The sequence below is a fragment of the Mobula hypostoma genome, chromosome 5 (genome assembly GCF_963921235.1).
Source record: "Mobula hypostoma chromosome 5, sMobHyp1.1, whole genome shotgun sequence".
Lineage (NCBI taxonomy): Eukaryota > Metazoa > Chordata > Chondrichthyes > Myliobatiformes > Myliobatidae > Mobula > Mobula hypostoma.
This window is the reverse complement of record NC_086101.1, coordinates 88,816,795-88,827,102: the sequence shown is the minus strand read 5'-3', so window position 1 is coordinate 88,827,102 and position 10,308 is coordinate 88,816,795.

The following is a 10,308-nucleotide window of genomic DNA, read 5'->3' as shown; positions in this document are numbered from 1 at the left end:
CATAGCTGTTGCATCTAAAAAGGCAACCTTTTGTTATGCATGCACAAGCACTGCCAATCCATCTACAAAACAGTATGTTGCAATCTTTCATCATTTAAATAATAATTTGGTCGTCTATTTTTCCTTCCAAATTGGATGACCTCACATTTCCCAATATTGTACTCCATCTGCCACACTTGCTTCCTCTATACCTCTCTGCAGACACTCTGCATTCTCTGAACAACTTGCTTTTCACTTAAATTAATGTCATCAGCAAATGTCAATACGCTACACTTTGTTCCCTCTTCCAAACCATTAATGTACATTGTGAACAGGCCTCAGCTGCAACCCCTTCGAAGAGCTCCATTATTGAAGTTCTAGTTGTTTGATCAGACATTTCTCTAGATCTTGCTGTTCTAGCCTTGGAGTAACAGCAATATTCCGATTTTGTTCATGTAAATTCATTTATTTTTGGGATATGTCAGCAATCAGCCCTAATTTATTGTAACACACACACAAAATGCTGGAGGAACTCAGCAGATCAGGCAGCATCTATGAAAATGTTGCTGTTTTGGGCTGAGACCCTTCTTCAGGGCAGGAAAGGAAGGGGAAGATGTCAGAATAAAAAGGTGCGGGAAGGTTAAGAGGACTAGCTAGAAGGTGATAAGTGAAGCCAGGTGGGTGGGAAAGGTAAAGGGTTGTTGAAGAAGGAATCTGATAGATGAGGAGAGTAGACCATGGGAAAAAGAGAAGGAGGGGCACCAGAGGGAGGTGGTAAGCAGGTGAGGAGAAGAGTTAGGAGGTCAGAGTTGGGACGAGAAGAAGAGGGAAGGGGTAGGGAAAAAAATTACCAGAAGGAGAAATTGAAATTCATGCCATCAGGTTGAATGCCAGCTAGATGGAATATGGATGGCCACTGATAAATTATGTTTTTGGCGGATGGAGCAGAGGTGCTTGATAAAGCAGTCCACCAATTTACATTGAGTCTCACCATTCTCCATTCTCCATCCACCAAAAGTGGAATTTCCTGATGGCCAACCATTTTAATTCCTCTTCCCATTCCTGATCCAATGTATTGTTCCATGGCCTCCTCTTTTGCCATGCTGAGGCCACTCTCAGGGTGGAAGAGCAATACCCCATATTCTGTCTAGGTATCATCCAATCTGACAGTATAAACATCGATTTCTCCTTCTGGTAATTTTTTTCCCTCCCCCTTCCCTCTTCTTCAATTCCCTACTCTGGCCTGTTATCTCTTCTCTTGCCAGGCACCTCTCCCTGGTGTCCCTCCTTCTCTTTCTTCCATGGTCCAGTCTCCTATCCTATCAGATTTTTTCTTCTCCAGTTCTTTATCTTTCTCACTCACCTAGCTTCGCTATCACCTTCTAGCTAGTCCCTCTTCCCTTCCTCCCCACCTTTTTATTCTGGCATCTCCCCACTTCCTTTCCAGTCCTGAAGCAGCACTCTATTCACTTCTTCGCTTCGCACCAACTAGGGTCCAAGGAGGTCTTTTCAGATGAAACAGCGATTAACCTGCATTTCTTCCAATCTAGTCCCATGCACTTGATGTTCTCCATGTGGTCTCTTCTCCAACCATACAGAGGTCAGGGAATCACTTCATGGAACACCTGATACACACAGTGATGAACCTAGGCTTTATGTTGCCTGCCACATTAATTCCTCATCCCTTTCCCATCTGTCCTATCAGGCTGTGGCCTCCTGTACTGTCACAGTAAGGCCCAATGAAACCTGAGGAACATCACATCATTTTCCATCTATACAGATTTCAGCCTTCCAAATTCAATGTTGACTTTATAATTTCAAGGAACTTGATTTCCCAGTGTGTATCAGTCATTCATCAGTAATACCAGCTCAGCTTGTTTTGTTGCCTTTGTTTTTTGTTCTCTCTGGGGGTGGAGAAAATACTTAGCTTGACCCCTTGTGTCTATCCTCCCTCTCTGCATTTCATAACTTCCCAAATTCTAATATCTAGATTCTCCTGCCTGTGTTCTCACTCGCTAACTGCTCCTGTTCACTCATTGACTGGAAGACTGTGCTTACAGCTTATCCCTGTGGACACCCCAGCTTACTTCTGTGGTCACTCTGGTTTTACCTCGTCAGAGATATCCCCCCAGCCACCCCCCGATATCATTACAAGCTTCTTTTGTCTTCTTTTAAGTAATGACCAAGCGTCTCTGAAATTTTGACTCTAATGAGCTTCCATTTGATTGTTCTAGGAACTGAGGTGACAGAGATGATAACTGAGGAACCAGACAAGAGTTTCAGTCTGTTACACTGTATATTTAATGAAGCAAGGAGGTTCTATGTCTATGTACACTATAGGATCCAACATATCAGGCGATCAACCCAGAAGAGCCAACTGATCCCACTATGTTTTCAACACGGGTGATCATGCTATAAGCATGCTCCAAACTAATCAGGTTGCCCACACTTCATGGTTAACTGGCTGAGCATTTCATGCTGATCCTCAATAGGAACATAGTCGGCAGGAAATTTTTGACTTAGCCAACCCCAAGACAGATGTAGAAATATGTCGTCAAGTGTCGACCAACACTAATCCAACTTTCCAGTGTGCACAATGAGCATTTTTTCAAGCTGGCCATTGATTACTAGAGCAATTGTCCATAGAAGTTGCCTGCTTTCACACATTGTTCATTCCTTTACAGATGTAGCCAAAGACAGCCTTTGCACAACTGTAATGAACCTTTCAGTGCAGAGCAACTAAATCAGGCATAGGTTAGAATCCGAGTTCAAAGGTAGGTTTATGCATTGGAAGAGCAGTAGGAACCTCTCCCAAAACAAGGACCCCTTAGTAAACTCTGTCTCTTTCTTGATTCTGATGGGATACTACAAGTTGGAGGATGTATAAAGAAGGCTCAACTCACTTCAAAGGAAACTCAGCCATTATCATTCCAGGTAAGCACCATAACACAAACAAGAGAAAATCTGCAAATGCTGGAAATCAGAGCGACTCACACAAAATGCTAGAGGAACTCACCTGGCCAGGCAGCATCAGTGGAAAAGGGTAAACAGTCAATATTTTGGGGCAAGATCCTTTATCAGGACTGGAGAAAAAAGATGAGATAGTCCATAACTTTTGCTTTTCGGACAGAAAGGACAAAAATATACACTTTATATGCTAGTGTGGACATGCCTTTTCAACATTCATTATTTTATTTTCCAGTAAGTTATACTGAAAGAAGAAAGCCTCATATGAGCCATATACTAACGTGGCCTTACTTTTGGAAATTGCTTTCGCATTACCACCGATCACAAACACTGTGGATCATGTACAGTTCACTGTAATTCCAAAGCAAGCAGCATCTTCACTTGAAGCCATCTGGAAAGAGATTCTTCCTAACTACTAACCTTGCTGTATGTTGCAGCCTCAATTTCTGTGTTGCTATGCAACAGAAACCAGTGTCTCTAGACCGGCACGGCAGCACCATAAAAGCAGTTTAAAAAAAGGCAATCACACTTGTTCTTCACAACTAAAGCAGTGATGCAAATTTTAGTGTTTCAACTTCGTACATGACACAATTGCTTATGTGCTGCAGAGATTCAACATGAATAGGGTGATACTTTTCTGAACATCTATATTCGGTCCTGAACTTACAATTTTTACCATTGTAGCTCTGTCTCATCCTTATTCTGATCGCTATGTCATCAAAATCCTACACTCTTCCAATGTAAGGTTAAGCTTCTCATTTTTGACACTTCTGTATGTTTTTGGCCTTAACTTTGACTTTAACAGTTTTAGACTGTAACTATTGTTCCAATATTTTTACATCTCAAGTTCAGTTATTGGTTCCTCAATGAACATTTACCCCTTCACTCATTCTGTCTTTTAGCATCACCTTCTGCATAATACCATGTTTCCCCTTTGAATGGAATTATTTTTTGCCTTCCACTCTATCGCAAATATATCATCTCCTTTGTTCATTGCTGCTAATTTTTTTTATCCTACTGTATTTAATGATAAAAAGATTTCTCTCTAACCTGAGAGGACATTGATCAAAAAATGAAAGAGTGGTGCAGCCAATGGAGTTACTGTCTCACAGCGCCGGTGAGCCATGTTCAATCCTGACCACTGGTTCTGACTATGTGGACTTACAACTTTCTCTTTGTAACCCAGTAAGTTTCCTCTGGCTGTTCCAGTTTTTCCCACATCCCAAGATTATGCAGGTTGGTTGATTAATAGCTGTTTGCATCTAGTTGCTGATATGAAGGTGAGTAGTGGAATTGATGGGAATGTGAGAAGGATAACAAATGACAAAGAGCTAGATTGAAATGAACTCTGAACTGAATATGCCTGGACTCTTTCAATTTTGTGTTTTATATTTTGTGCTTTTCGCTCGTTTTTCTTTTTTGCCGTTTCTAAGATTTGTTTTTGTTTGATCATAAGACCATAGACATAGGAGCAGCATTATGCCATCTGGCCCATCGAGTCTGCTCCACCATTCAATCATCGCTGATCCTTTATTTTCTATCTCCTCCTCAACCCCAGAGCCCAGCCTTCTCCCTGTAACCCTTGATGCCATGTCCAGTCAAGAACCTATCAATCTCTGCCTTAAATACCCCCAACAACCTGGCCTCCACAGCTGCATATGGCAGCAAATTACTCAAATTCACCACCCTTTGGCTAAAGAAATTTCTCCGCATCTCTGTTTTGAAAATGTGCCCCTTTATCCTGAGGCTGTGCCCTCTTGTCCTAGACTCTCCCACCATGGGAAACTTCCTTTCCACATCTACTCTTTCTAGACCTTTCAATATTTGAAGGTTTCAATGAGATCTACACCCCCCATTCCTACTGAATTCCAATGAGTACAAACCTAGAGCCATCAAACATTCCTCGTATGATAGCCCTTTCACTCCTGGAATCATCCTTGTGAACCTCCTCTGGACCCTCTCCAATACCAGCACATCTTTTTTAAGATATGGGGCCCTAAACTGTTCACAATACTCAAGGTGAGGCCTCACCAGTGCCTTATAAAGCCTTAGCATCATATCCTTTCTCTTATATTCTAGACTTAAAATGAATGCTAACATTTGCGGAACTTCTTTGCGCGTGGGGGGAAATGAATCTTGGGGTTGTATACTGCATACATACTTTGATAATAAATATACTTTGAACCTTTGAGTGGGATTACTATAAGATTAGTGGAAATGGGTGCTTGATAGTTGTCATGGACTCAGTAGGTGGAATGACATATTCCTGTGTTGTATGCCTCACTTATTCTCCACAACTCTAACAGCATTAATTATTGATTTCTCCATGAGTGCTGCCAACTCACTAAATGCTTCCTGTATTTTCTGCTTTTATTTTCTATTTTATTTTTACTGCTTGATATCTTCTTTGCAAAAATTCCCAGTTTCTATGTAAACACTAGAAGGGCAAGTTCCTGGACTTCTTACCAGCTGAAACTTTTAAAAAAGCAAGAAATGTCTCTTTGAATTATACTGACTTTATCTACACGCTAAACAGAAGTCTGCAGGATGTGGTTTTACCTTAAAAGTGGATATCAGAATTAAAAATTCCTCCTTTCCTTCTCTGTCCTTTCATCCCATGTCAAACAGCTTGAGCTCTGCAACTGAACTTCCATCAGTGACAAAAAAAAATCACCTTGTGTCTGGGGTGAGAGTTACACCAAAATAAATTCCTTAAATAGGCAACCTTTCACTGACTCAAAGTTCAAATGAAGTTTATTATCAAAGTACATATATGTCATCATATGCAACGCTGAGATCTATTTTGTGGGCAGACTTAATAAATCTATAGAATAATACCCATAACAGAATCAATGAAAGACTGTAGCAGCCTGGACATTCAACCAGATTGCAAAAGACAACTGTGCAAATACAAAAAGAAATAATAATAATAATAAATATCAAGAATATGAGATGAGTCCTTGAAAGTGAGTCCATTGGTTGTGGGAACATTTCAATGATGGAGCAAGTGAAGTTGAGTGAAGATATCCCCTTTTGTTGAAGATCCTGATGGTTGAGAGGTTATACGTGTTCCTGAACCTGGTGGTGCAAGTCTTGGGGCTCCTGTACCGTCTTCCTGATGGCAGCAGTGAGAAGAGAGCATGTCCTGGGTGCGGGAATCCCAGATGATGGATGCTGCTTTACTGCGACTGCATTTCCTGTAGGTGTGCTCAATAGAGGGGAGGGCTTCCATTGTCTATTGTAAGTTCCATTGACTCCAATCAAACTGAAAATAAAGTGGCAAATGAAGGTGATACTTGGAATTCTGCTCATTTAGTGCAACTGGCCATCTCCACTGGACTCAAAGTTAATAATTCAAATTAAATTGAAATTCTTTTCACTTCTCACTTCTTCTGATGAAGCGCCCTAGACATTGGCTCTGATTTTCTCTTCACAGATGCTAGCTGATGTACTGTGTTTGCAGTATTTTCTATTAACGTTTCAGAAGTCAAGTATCTGAAGTTTTTTCTTAAATTTACATTTCTTCGCCAAGATATGGTAGCTTCCTGACCTGAAGCTCATTCACTTTGGCAGCACAGTTCCAGAATAATGGTTAATTTCCTTTAAATGTGGAGAGAGAAAAGCTGTCCTCGGGCTCCAACAATTACACCTAACCATTTTACTGTATGCAGGGCAATCTTATATGTCCCTTGATATCTGTTAAGATGGACACTGACGTTTTACAAAAAAAAAAATTTTGCTTTTGAGCAAATCATCAGTACCTTCCAGAACACACAATAGAAAATTAATCCTCACACTCTAAAAGTTGATTTGAGCATCTCGTATACTTCTCAAAAGTTTCAAAGGTTTCAAAGGTACATTTAATGTCAGAGAAATGTACAGTGTGCAATATATATCTGAAATGCTTTTTCTTTGCCACCAACCATGAGAAAATAGGAGTGTCCCCAAAGAATGGATGACAGTTAAATGTTAGAACCCCAAAGTCACTCCCAGCTCCCCACCCTCCCACGCATAAGCGGCAGCAAGCAAGGATACTCCCCTCCCCCCACCGGCAAAAAAACCCATCAGCACCCACCACCGAGCACTCAAGCGTGAGCAAAGCAACAGCAAAGGCACAGACTTGCAGTACTCCAAAGACTACTCGTTCACTCTGTATTCGACATACCACAGGCTCTCTCTCTCCCTAATAAAGGAGAAAGAAGTGTCTCCGTTTCACAGCGAGAGGGGAGACATAACAAACAATTTGCTGGTTAATGATGTTCCAAGTCCGTTGCATCGCTTTTTTTGAGCTTTGCACCCAATGATCTTGGGTCTCTGGGAACACAGCCATAGATCTTGCATCTCCCATGACACACGGGTCTCCTGTCATGACACCGACTCTCGATCTGCCTGTCTCCAGAGCCCCGAGATCCTAGGCTTCTGAATCTGAGCTGATGTCTTAGGCTGAGCACTTGGCGTGCTGAACAACGGCCAGTTGTGAAACCCCGAGAGCAGGTCCCATTCCCATGAAGAACCGAAGTCAGTATGTAACTCCAGGTCAGGGTCTTCAAAAGAATCCTGAAAGGGAAAAATAGAGATACTAAAGATGGAAATAGAGCAAAGCAAAGATGCAAGCAAAGGAGTTGCAGTTAGGCACCATTAATTCTCCTAAGCTCTTTCTACTGTTATCTGTTAGTGTGTTGAAATTTCTAGTGTGTATTGCTATTGCACCACATTTCATCTGGGTCAAGGCTGTTAAATCACAATGAAGATATGTTCTAAGGAAACCAAATTCTTGCTCACATCAACCCATGAGCATTGTTTCTTACACACCACAAGATGGCAGTAAAGGCAGGCAGTTCAGAAGATCCAGTCAATTGTAACAAATTGTGAAACATCATAATGACAGTTTGCTTTTCGAAAAAAAAAGGATTTTCAGATCTCAACACCCTCTCTGCAAGATGTGTAAATGTTTCCTGAAGATATCTCTGGTCATTAGCTTGGCTTTTACATCCATGTTTCTGAATGTTACAATCAACTTCGTTTATCTAAGTGTCAAGGAAGGCAGGCAATATATAATGAAAATGATGTATTATCATGCAATCTAATGTGCAATTTATATATACAGCGTTCAGTTTTGTTTACAAAAATCAAGTCTAGGATCCTGAAGAAATTTGTGTGAGTAATCTTGTTTCAGTTCATACCGCAAATCTATATTCAGTACATCAGCATTTGTAAAGAGGAATGATGGTAACACCCTTGAGAGCAATCTTCAAATATTTCAAATCTGTTGTGAAATTAATCTCCACCTAATCCATCCTACTTTGTCAAAAGTGAGGAAAATAAAACATAAAGGAAAATTCGATTTCTAATCTCCAGGTTTCTATAAAATTAATCGAGCTAGCTTCTCTATTTAAAGAACAGCTTTCACGCTGCTTTGGGTCTCACTTTGTCACTTAGCTGCTGTAATTGTACTTCACTGCAGTGTGGACATTTTTTAAAAGAAATCTAATCTCTACTGGATTAATGTTTGGACACAGAAACCAAAGTATGAAGAGGAACTAAACTCAAGCAGGGAATGTATGACTAGATATTGGATTGCACTTACTTGTGGCATACCAGCCCTGAAGTCAAGGTTCCTGGCATATTAAAAAAACACCAAATTGGCCAAAATCCACTTTGAAACATTATTAGGGGCAGTTCATGTCTAGAAACAACTGCTGAAATGAAACTTGTGTAGTTCCCATCAAGACTTCACTCAATTTAGCACAGGACCTGACACTTTGCTGTGTAATAATAAGCTCTTAGCAAACTCCCCCAGGAGCCATACAACAACACAGTCTCCAAGAATATACTTCATCCATAATACATGCAGTAAAAAGAATCAAAACATGGCAATTTCTTCATTCGCAGGCCCAAACAATTCAACTCTATCCTTTAAATGCATCAATGCGACTGATGTTTCATCCCTTCAACACTGATTTAGTGAAGTGTTTGAGAGGATGTTACACAGAGCCAATCCCTTCAATATAAAGTGCCTGCGACTGTGGTCCATGTCCCCAAAGCCATGCAGGCTGGTACAAAGGGATCAGAGACCGCAGGTGAGAAGGAAACTGATTCAACATTAACACATCTTATCAAAGATAAGATGCCCCAGATAAGTATCAGAAGACCTACCAGATTAAAGAAAAATTAAGTGATACTGGCTGCAATGCCCTCTCTGAATATAATAGAGCACTGCTGAATGATGTCAAGGTGTTCTGTGCACTGATGTTACACTTGCAAAGTGGGGATCTACACAGGAAAGGTCTGAGTGCTTTTAAGCAAGGTACCACCCTTCAGGAAATAGAAAGATGTTGTACTATGTCATTAAAGTAACCAAAACAGATTAGAAATTCAGAGATTATAATTTCTGTGGGTGGCCCCGCAAAGCAGGGTGTGAGGAGTTTTTACAAGTCCTCTGGACCCTTCTGCCTGATTATTAGTGTACAATGTATGTAATAATGATGAAGAGAACACTGGGATGATTTGTTTATAAGTGGTTCATCACACCTTATATCCAACGTCAACAATCTATTCCCCATTTGCCATTTCAGCAGGTGAGGCTATGGGAGATGAACACCTTGGTTTCCTCATTATCCTGCTTCTGTTCTTCTGGATCTGCCTTATTGCCCTTAGGTTCCAGATCACCTTGTGCTCAAGTGAAATCAGCCATTGGTTCTGTTAGTAACTTGAACTGCACAACAAAGCCCAGCATCTGTGCATTCAAGGGAGTTCTCACTGAATGGTTCAGGCAATAAAATCTCATCATGAGGAAAGTAAGCATATTTTCTGTCTCCATGACCTGTGCATTGTTGATTCTATGCTCTATTGCTATCTTTCCAGAGGAGTATAATGTGAAGAGTCAGGGGATGGAGTGTAGTCTTGTTTCCCAGGATTCATCCCTTCAGGCATTGCTGGGCACTGAAAATGTCCTTCAGTGTAGACTTCCTGCAGATGAAGGTGTCATATGCGCCTCCAAAAAATACAGCAGTACGCCAAAGCAATTATTCTTGTATGTTAGTCATACAGCATTGGAAAGAAAACACTAAGGCCCATTTTCTACATGATGACTGTTTCACGCAGCTAGCTATTCTCACCTGTCTCTGTTTCTCCTGTTGCTGTCCAAGCTTCTCCAATCCATGATGGTTTGTCTAGATGGCTTTTAAATATTGCTAATGGGCCCGCTTCAACCTCTGCTTTTGGAAGTCCAGTCCAAATATGCACTGTCCTTTGTCTGAAGAAGTTGCCCCAGTGCCTCTTTTACATCTCTCACTTTTGACCTTAAACCTATGCCCTCTTGTTTTTAGCACACACTCCTTGGGGAAAAAAAATCTACAGTTT